Genomic DNA, 10,379 nt, shown 5'->3' with positions numbered 1-10,379 from the left:
GCAGGCATATGGTTATACAGTATATAAAGTATAAGTCAAAAGGAGGTGAGGCCTCATTAAACACAGTAAATTCATCAGGCTTAAGCCATGTTTCAGTCAGGCCAATCACATCAAGATTATGATCAGTGATTAGTTCATTGACTATAACTGCCTTTGAAGTAAGGGATCTAACATTAAGTAGCCCTATTTTGAGATGTGAGGTATCACGATCTCTTTCAATAATGGCAGGAATGGAGGAGGTCTTTATCCTAGTGAGATTGCTAAGGAGAACACCGCCATGTTTAGTTTTGCCCAACCTAGGTCGAGGCACAGACACGGTCTCAATGGGGATAGCTGAGCTGACTACACTGACTGTGCTAGTGGCAGACTCCACTAAGCTGGCAGGCTGGCTAACAGCCTGCTACCTGGCCTGCGCCCTATTTCATTGTGGAGCTAGAGCCCTGTCTATGTTGGTAGATAAGATGAGAGCACCCCTCCAGCTAGGATGGAGTCCGTCACTCCCCAGCAGTCGCAGAAAGAGGGCCAATTATCTATAAATTATATCTTTTAGGAGGGGCAGAAAACAGTTTTTAACCAGCAATTGAGTCGTGAGACTCTGCTGTAGAGCTCATCACTCCCCCTAACTGGGCGGAGGCCAGAGACAATTACTCGATGCCGACACATCTTTCTAGCTGATTTACACGCTGAAGCTATGTTGCGCTTGGTGACCTCTGACTGTTTCATCCTAACATCGTTGGTGCCGACATGGATAACAATATCTCTATACTCTACACTCACCAGATTTTGCTTTAGCCAGCACCATCTTCAGATTAGCCTTAACGTCGGTAGCCCTGCCTCCTGGTAAACAGTGTATGATCGCTGGATGATTCGTTTTAAGTCTAATACTGCGGGTAATGGACTCGCCAATGACTAGGGTTTTCAATTTGTCCGAGCTAATGGTGGGAAGCTTCGGAGTTTCAGACCCCGTAACGGGAGGAGTAGAGACAGGAGAAGGTTCGGCCTCAGACTCCGACTCGCTGCTGTAACGATTGTCATCGGGAGAAGGAGAAGAGGACCAAAGTGCAGCATGGTACGTATTCATAATAATTTTAATAAAGATGAATACTGAACAAAAACAACAAACCGACAAACGAACAGTTCTGTAAGGTGCAACAAACACATTAAACAGAAAATAACTACCCACAACCCATGGTGGGAGAACAGGCTGCCTAAGTATGGTTCTCAATCAGAGACAACGATAGCCAGCTGCCTCTGATTGGTAACCATACCAGGCCAAACACATAGAAATAGAAAACATAGAACACAAAACATAGAATGCCCACTCCAACTCACGCCCTGACCAAACTAAAATAGAGACATAAAAAAGGAACTAAGGTCAGGACGTGACAGCTTAATGGGGAAAACCGGTTGAAAGTTTCTGTCGGCTGAATGAGTGACACCGGTTGAGCATTCCTACAGCATTTCCCTCCAAAAGCCATGAGAAAGTTGTCCGGCTGCGGGGATAATACGGGGGATTTATACTAACGTTACTATCTGTACTTACTGGTGGCACAGACGCTGTTTCATCCTTTCCTACACTGAAATTACCCTTGCCTAACGATTGCGTCTGAAGCTGGGCTTGCAGCACAGCTATCCTCGCCGTAAGGCAATCGTTCTCCTGTATATTATGAACACAGCGACTGCAATTAGAAGGCATCATGTTAATGTTACTACTTAGCTTCGGCTGTTGGAAGTCCTGATGAACCATGTCCAGATAAAGAGTCCGGAGTGAAAAAGTTGAATGAAAAAAAAGTTGAGCGAGGAAAAAACTAAAAATATAAACGGTAATTAAAAAGAAAAACGTAAAGTTATCAGGCAGCAAAGTAAGCTTGGCAACAAAACGCACAGCAACACATAAACAAGTCTGCAAGTTGCAATTCAAAATATATTCTATATTTGAGATTCTTCAAAGTAGTCACCCTTTGCCTTGATGACAGCTCTGCACACTCTTGGCATTCTCTCAACCAGCTTCATGAGGTAGTGCAATTCAATTAACAGGTGTGCCTTGTTAAAAGTACATTTGTGGAATTTCGTTCCTTCTTAATGCATTTGAGCCAATCAGTTGTGTTGTGACATGGTAGGGGTGGTAAACAGAAGATAGCCCTGGTAAAAGACCAATTCCATATTTTGGCAAGAACAGCTCAAATAAGCAAAGAGAAATGACAGTGCGTCATTACTTTAAGACATGAAGGTCAGTCAATCTGGAAAATTCAAGAACGTTGAAAGTTTCTTCAAGTGCAGTCGCAAAAACAATCAAGCGCTATGATGAAACTGGCTTTCATGAGGACCGCCACAGGAAAGGAAGACCCAGAGTTACCTCTGCTGCAGAGGATAAGTTCATTAGAGTTAACTGCACCTCAGATTGCAGCTCAAATAAGTTAAATCTTTAATTCTGTGAATAACAGTTGTATCTTTTATCAATGTTTATTATGAGTATTTCTGCAAAATCACAGATAAGTTAACTGAGTTAACTGCACCTCAGATTGCAGGCCAAATAAATGCTTCACACAGTTCAAGTAACAGACACATCTCAACATCAACTGTTCAGTGGAGACTGTGTGAATCAGGCCTTCATGGTTGAATTGCTGCAAAGAAACCACTACTAAAGGACACCAACAAGAAGAACAGACTGGCTTGGGCCAAGAAACACAAGCAATTAACATTAGACCGGTGGAAATCTGTCCTTCGGTCTGATAAGTCCAAATTTGAGATTTTTGGTTCCAACCGCCGTGTCTTTGTGAGACGCAGAGTAGGTGAACGGATGCTCTCCGCATGTGTGGTTCCCAGCATGAAGCATGGAGAAGGTGTGATGATGTAGGGGTGCAATGGCAGCCTGTGCAAAGTTGCTATGACGTAACAAAAACCTGACAGCTGAGTGACCCCAGGATCAAAGGTTCTGGTGGTGGTCTTACCCTCGATGTTCTTGGCCATGTCGTAGTTGAGCACCATGGAGACATTGTGGATGTCGATACCTCTCCCAGCCACGTCGGTGGCCGCCAGGATGTCCTTGGCCCCAGCCTTCAGGATGGACAGAGCAAACTCTCTCTGCTCCTGGCCCTTGCCTCCGTGCAACGTGCAAGTATTGTACTGAGAGAGAACAGGAGAGAGGGGGAAAGTAGAGACGTATTTGACCCAGGTCAGACTGGTAAACATATCCCAGAATAATAGTGCCGGAGGTCTCACCCCCATCTTCTCCAGAGATTTGGCAAGCACGTCAACACCCTTCTTCTGGTTGACGAAGATGATGATGGGCGGCTCGAATCCACGCGCCAACACTTCCAGCAGCCTCTTCCTGGAAGACAAGAAAACAAGGGAGACTCAGCATTAGCTACAGCTTCAGGGATAGCGTGTGTGTGTGTGTTACCTCTTCTCTCCCATGAGCAGGACCTTTTGTTCCACTCTCTCGTGGGGTTTTCCGCCGGACGACGCAGGTAATTGCGGGTCAATCGCTCTACCGCTGCAGGCATGGTAGCTGTGAACATGACTGTCTGAAAAAAGAGAGATGCGGATGGAGGAAGGAAGGGAGAGAGAGAGAGAGAGGGAGGGATAGAAGGAAGGGCAGGGGAAAGAGAATCATCTTAAGCTGACATTTTCTTCAGTGTGTGAGTTTCTGTTTAGGCTTCTGTCATACATACATCACCTACTGTAGCTGAATGTGTGGAACAATCTGTTACCTGTCTGTACTTGTGTTTTCCCATCTCGAAGTTCATCTTCATTTACTCTGGGTCCTCTGCCTCGTCCGTGTCTGGTTTCTGATTGGTCACAGGGATGTACTCCAGGATATTCTGGACGTCAGGCTTGATGCCAATGTCTATCATGGGGTCAGCCTCGTCCAGTACCACGTAGGTACAGCGGCCCAGGACCAGGTATCTGTTCTCCACTACGTTTATCAGACGACCCGGGGTGGCTATCACTATCTGGAACACACAAACAAAAACATACTTACTCAGACGTCACATGCATACGTCTTCATATTGGCATTATTATTGTGCATGTGTGTGTGCGCCCGTGTTTACCAAACTTAAGGGTCTTCTCCTCAATCTGCTGGGCCAGCTCACGGGTGGGGGCCAGGATCACTGCATACGGACCCTGGTCCAAGTCCTCCATCCTACATTAACAGGGAAAAGATGAGTTGAGAAGATGCGGTTCGATAGAAGGACATGCAACTCTTGGCAGAGTAGTGAGGGATAACACTCTGGCTGGGGAGGTGGCCTCACCTTTCATCCTTGGGCAGGGTAGTGATCCAGACCAATAGGGGGATGAGGAAAGCAGCTGTTTTACCACTACCAGTCTCAGCCACGCCGATGATGTCACGGTTCTGTAAGCCAATGGGTATAGCTTGTCTCTGGATAGGCGTTGGATCCTGGGTAACAAGGGAAACATCTTAATACAGCAAGTACTGGCTTCAGTGCTGATCAGGGAGTCCCAAAGGTGGCATGTGCGCACACATCAAATCAAGTTTTATTGGTCACATACATATATTTAGCAGATGTTATTGCGGGTGTAGCAAAATGTTGTGTTCCTAGCTCCAACAGTGCAGTAATATCTAACAATTCACACAAATCTAAAAAGTAAAATATTGGAATTAATATAGAAATATCAGGACGAGCAATGTCAGAGTCCAGAATTGTCAATGACCTCCACGATGTGTGGGGGCAGGTTGTACTCCTTCCAGTTCCTGATGGGGTGGGGGATCTTGCCACCCTTTGTGGTGATACTGTAATCCTCCCTGAAGATACGCCAGTCCCTGTCCGCCATCTCCTCCAGCTTCTTCTGGGACCAGTGTCTGTCATCCCACCGCTGCTTGGCCTCCTTCTTACGCACCTTCTTCAGCCGCACCCTGAGAAGCAGGAGGGGAGGGCAGACATTAGAGGGCGACAATGAATCGGTTTTAGCTGTTTCTGTAAATTAAAGACATCGATTTGATGTGTTAGAGAGCATGGTAGTTTGTCAGATGTGTTATTGTGTGTGTGACTCACTCCTCCTGCTCCTCCTCCTCCAGTGTGCGTCTCGTCTCCATCATGTCCACGTAGAAATGTGACTGATCTCTCTTCTGCTGCTTCAGGTCAATACCAGCTATGAAGACGCGCCCATACAGCTGGACCTGGTGCTTCTCCTTATAACTGAGACAGAGAGGGAGAGAAGTTGGGGAGAGAGAAGAGAGCAGTTGAAAGCCAAATATCTATTTAAGGAGCAAAGTGATTAAAGGTTGTAACCAGGTGTTACCCCACCATGGACGTAACCAAAAAAGGATATCTATAACACCATGTTTGTGAAACTGTGACTTTATCGTCCCAGCGTTTACATGCAGAATCACATGGGGTTGTAGTCGGTAGAAGTGTCTTCAGAGGCGTCCCACTCAAAGACAAACTTTCTGTCGTTCAGGTGGCGTGTCCGCCGGCGCTTCTTAGTCCCGCTCCTGGTTGGTCAGAGACAGACAGATGTGAGAAGGCACAGTACACCTGCTCAAACACTTAGTTCAACCAACCATATCAAGCTCGTGATTTAACTAAATCAGAGAATCCCCACTGAGAATGATTTTTAGTCCCGGGTCGTATCCACTAGGCACCCAACACATGAAAAAAGACAAACAGGGTGGGACTACATTACATTGTTCAATAAGAAACTTTGTTTTAATGTTTTGTTGCAAAATGTTTTGCTATTGTGCACGAATGAATACAACCAAGAAATGGGCTTAGCCTGTGTTCCTGAAGCCGGCCCAAGGTAGAACCTCAATCTCCAGACTAACCTTGATGGCCTGGAGCTCCTTGCCCTTATTCTTCTCCTCTTTGATTTTCTGTCTTCCGTCGTCCGCTTGATCCCCGTTGTTCTCACGCTCCATCCTCTCTCTCCGTTCCCGTCTATCCCTTTCCTGGAGGTCCTCCGGGAAACGGACAGACAAACCTCTGGGCTCACAATAAGTGTCAAACAGTATGATACCAGAGACCTATGCTGTGTTCAGTGGGGTGCAACATTACTGATCGTTCAGATAGAAATACATGATGTAGAATAGACATGCTTCTCTGTCATGTAGAATAGAAAATCATTTAAGCTCTTTTGAAGACATTTCTGTCAGCAACTTTCAGAATGTTGCAACCTGACTTTCCACCTTCCACTCACCCATCACCTTCCTCCTGACTAACCCCAAGCCCCTCCTACTCACCCATCACCTTCCTCCTGACTAACCCCAAGCCCCTCCTACTCACCCATCACCTTCCTCCTGACTAACCCCAAGCCCCTCCTACTCACCCATCATCTTCCTCCTGACTAACCCCAAGCCCCTCCTACTCACCCATCACCTTCCTCCTGACTAACCCCAAGCACCTCCTACTCACCCATCATCTTCCTCCTGACTAACCCCAAGCCCCTCCTACTCACCCATCATCTTCCTCTCGATGTCCTGGAAAATCCTCCTCTTTTTCCTGTCCTCATGGATAGTGTTCTTCCTCTCCTCAGTCTGCTGCTGCCTCCTTTTCAGAGCCTCCGCCTCACGCTCTGCCTTGGACAGGAACTTGGGCTGAGAGAAAAAAAGAAAGAGGGGGAGAGAAATAAAGGGGAAGAGGTTTTAAACTACAAACATTCACATTTTGTGTGGAGAAACATATCTTAAGATTCTTGATTGTTACACTCCCATCTTGCTCCTCACTGCAACACCAAACACAGAGACTACTAAATGGGCACACTTATGGTCTCACCTTCGCCTCCTCCTCCGCTTTCTTCTTGGCTAGAAGCTCTTCTAGAGAGAGTGGCTGTACCTAAAAGAGAGTCACCATCACAACTCAAGATACATAACTAAGTGGTAGCTAGCTTGGTTTTGGAGAGACTATTCCCTTGTCTAACCTTTCCTTTCTTCTTTTTCCTCTTTTTTCAAATCCTTCTCCCTCTTTATCCTGTCCTTGGACTTGGGGGAGACGCTTCTGTAAGGAGACGCAACCACTCAAGTTGAAAAGGTAAAGAAAAAGGCTCTGATAATGGCTCTGCATATGATGTGAGGGATGTTTTAAGACACAAAGCGGGCGTGTTCCAGATCACACATTCTGCTGAGAATATCAGATCTTTATAACGCCTACAGAAGTTAACGTCTCTGGGTGATCTTGTAATCTGCTCAGGCCTGCACCCAATAGTCACCCAGTGACTTAAACAGCAGTCTGACTCAAGCCTACACACCTGGATTTCTTACTGCGGTCTTTGTCTCTGCAGTGAATGACCTTGTGACCCCTCTCTCTGTCCTTGTCCCGGTCACGCTCCTTCTCGCTCTCCTTGTCCTTCAGACGGCGATCACTGGAGGGGAAAGAAAGGTCAGATACATAGAAATATTACCAACTTGTGATACACATTTTTCGAAACCTACTGGACACCTTTCACATACAGTGGGAAGATACCAGATACCAGATATTGTTCGCTAGACAGAATAGTTGACAGTTTTTCAAGCCATATCGTGGTGAATATCTACTCACTTCAACCAAAAGGTCGAGATGATTCTGGCTACTTGTTCGCATGCATCATTCAACCCTTTCTGCCGATTTGGATCGGTTGCGTTCACGAGAGCGTTGGCGTGGTTTCCGGTCCATGGATGGGGAGCCTTTGCATTTCCGCTCCTTATCCTTGACTCCTGAGGTCTCTGCTGCATGGTTCTTGTCGGTCGATTCACCAGCCATCTGTGAGGACAGAAGGAGTTCTGAGTTGTAGGTCCTCAAGTCCATGTTGCCATTGTCTCAGTGTATTAGGTCACCAACCCCCATGAACTTCTTATTGTTTTCCTTTAATCAATTTCATTTTTCATTTTATTTATTTCACCTTTATTTAACCAGGTAGGCAAGTTGAGAACAAGTTCTCATTTACAATTGCGACCTGGCCAAGATAAAGCAAAGCAGTTCGACAGATACAACGACACAGAGTTACACATGGAGTAAAACAAACATACAGTCAATAATACAGTATAAACAAGTCTATATACAATGTGAGCAAATGAGGAGAGAAGGGAGGTAAAGGCAAAAAAAGGCCATGGTGGCAAAGTAAATACAATATAGCAAGTAAAACACTGGAATGGTAGTTTTGCAATGGAAGAATGTGCAAAATAGAAATAAAAATAATGGGGTGCAAAGGAGCTAAATTAATTAATTAATTAAATACAGTTGGGAAAGAGGTAGTTGTTTGGGCTAAATTATAGGTGGGCTATGTACAGGTGCAGTAATCTGTGAGCTGCTCTGACAGTTGGTGCTTAAAGCTAGTGAGGGAGATAAGTGTTTCCAGTTTCAGAGATTTTTGTAGTTCGTTCCAGTCATTGGCAGCAGAGAACTGGAAGGAGAGGCGGCCAAAGAAAGAATTGGTTTTGGGGGTGACCAGAGAGATATACCTGCTGGAGCGTGTGCTACAGGTGGGAGATGCTATGGTGACCAGCGAGCTGAGATAAGGTGGGACTTTACCTAGCAGGGTCTTGTAGATGACATGGAGCCAGTGGGTTTGGCGACGAGTATGAAGCGAGGGCCAGCCAACGAGAGCGTACAGATCGCAATGGTGGGTAGTATATGGGGCTTTGGTGACAAAACGGATTGCACTGTGATAGACTGCATCCAATTTGTTGAGTAGGGTATTGGAGGCTATTTTGTAAATGACATCGCCAAAGTCGAGGATTGGTAGGATGGTCAGTTTTACAAGGGTATGTTTGGCAGCATGAGTGAAGGATGCTTTGTTGTGAAATAGGAAGCCAATTCTAGATTTAACTTTGGATTGGAGATGTTTGATATTGGTCTGGAAGGAGAGTTTACAGTCTAACCAGACACCTAAAGTATTTGTAGTTGTCCACGTATTCTAAGTCAGAGCCGTCCAGAGTAGTGATGTTGAACAGGCGGGTAGGTGCAGGTAGCGATCGGTTGAAGAGCATGCATTTAGTTTTACTTGTATTTAAGAGCAATTGGAGGCCACGGAAGGAGAGTTGTATGGCATTGAAGCTTGCCTGGAGGTTAGTTAACAGTGTCCAAAGAAGGGCCGGAAGTATACAGAATGGTGTTGTCTGCGTAGAGGTGGATCAGAGACTCACCAGCAGCAAGAGCGACCTCATTGATGTTTACAGAGAAGAGAGTCGGTCCAAGAATTGAACCCTGTGGCACCCCCATAGAGACTGCCAGAGGTCCGGACAGCAGACCCTCCGATTTGACACACTGAACTCTATCAGAGAAGTAGTTGGTGAACCAGGCGATGCAATCATTTGAGAAACCAAGGCTGTCGAGTCTGCCAATGAGGATGTGGTGATTGACAGAGTCGAAAGCCTTGGCCAGATCAATGAATACGGCTGCACAGTAATGTTTCTTATCGATGGCGGTTAAGATATCGTTTAGGACCTTGAGCGTGGCTGAGGTGCACCCATGACCAGCTCTGAAACCAGATTGCATAGCAGAGAAGGTATGGTGAGATTCGAAATGGTCGGTAATCTGTTTGTTGACTTGGCTTTCGAAGACCTTAGAAAGGCATGGTAGGATAGATATAGGTCTGTAGCAGTTTGGGTCAAGAGTGTCCCCCCCTTTGAAGAGGGGGATGACCGCAGCTGCTTTCCAATCTTTGGGAATCTCAGACTACACGAAAGAGAGGTTGAACAGGCTAGTAATAGGGGTGGCAACAATTTCGGCAGATAATTTTAGAAAGAAAGGGTCCAGATTGTCTAGCCCGGCTGATTTGTAGGGGTCCAGATTTTGCAGCTCTTTCAGAACATCAGCTGAATGGATTTGGGAGAAGGGGAAATGGGGAAGGCTTGGGCGAGTTGCTGTTGGGGGTGCAGTGGTGTTGACCGGGGTAGGAGTAGCCAGGTGGAAAGCATGGCCAGCCGTAGAAAAATGCTTATTGAAATTCTCAATTATGGTGGATTTATCAGTGGTGACAGTGTTTCCTATCTTCGGTGCAGTGGGCAGCTGGGAGGAGGTGTTCTTATTCTCCATGGACTTTACAGTGTCCCAGAACTTTTTTGAGTTAGTGTTGCAGGACGCAAATTTCTGCTTGGAAAAGCTAGCCTTGGCTTTTCTAACTGCCTGTGTATAATGGTTTCTAGCTTCCCTGAACAGCTGCATATCACGGGGGCTGTTCGATGCTAATGCAGAACGCCATAGGATGTTTTTGTTTTGGTTAAGGGCAGTCAGGTCTGGGGAGAACCAAGGGCTATATCTGTTCCTGGTTCTAAATTTCTTGAATGGGGCATGTTTATTTAAGATGGTTAGGAAGGCATTTAAAAAAATATCCAGGCATCCTCTACTGACGGGATGAGATCAATATCCTTCCAGGATACCCCGGCCAGGTCGATTAGAAAGGCCTGCTCGCTGAAGTGTTTCAGGGAGCGTTTTACAGTGATG

The 10,379-nt window shown here is 46.0% G+C and overlaps 1 pseudogene; it reads right to left on the bottom strand.

Annotated features, from left to right (window-relative positions):
* Positions 1–1,850: 1,850 nt before the first annotated feature.
* On the bottom strand, positions 1,851–7,697 carry LOC115101870 (probable ATP-dependent RNA helicase DDX23; annotated as a pseudogene).
* Between the last annotated feature and the right edge of the window lie 2,682 nt (positions 7,698–10,379).

Source organism: Oncorhynchus nerka, linkage group LG20 (genome assembly GCF_034236695.1).
Source record: "Oncorhynchus nerka isolate Pitt River linkage group LG20, Oner_Uvic_2.0, whole genome shotgun sequence".
NCBI lineage: Eukaryota > Metazoa > Chordata > Actinopteri > Salmoniformes > Salmonidae > Oncorhynchus > Oncorhynchus nerka.
Note: the sequence above shows the minus strand (reverse complement) of the source record. Positions and strands in the feature narration are given on the sequence as shown.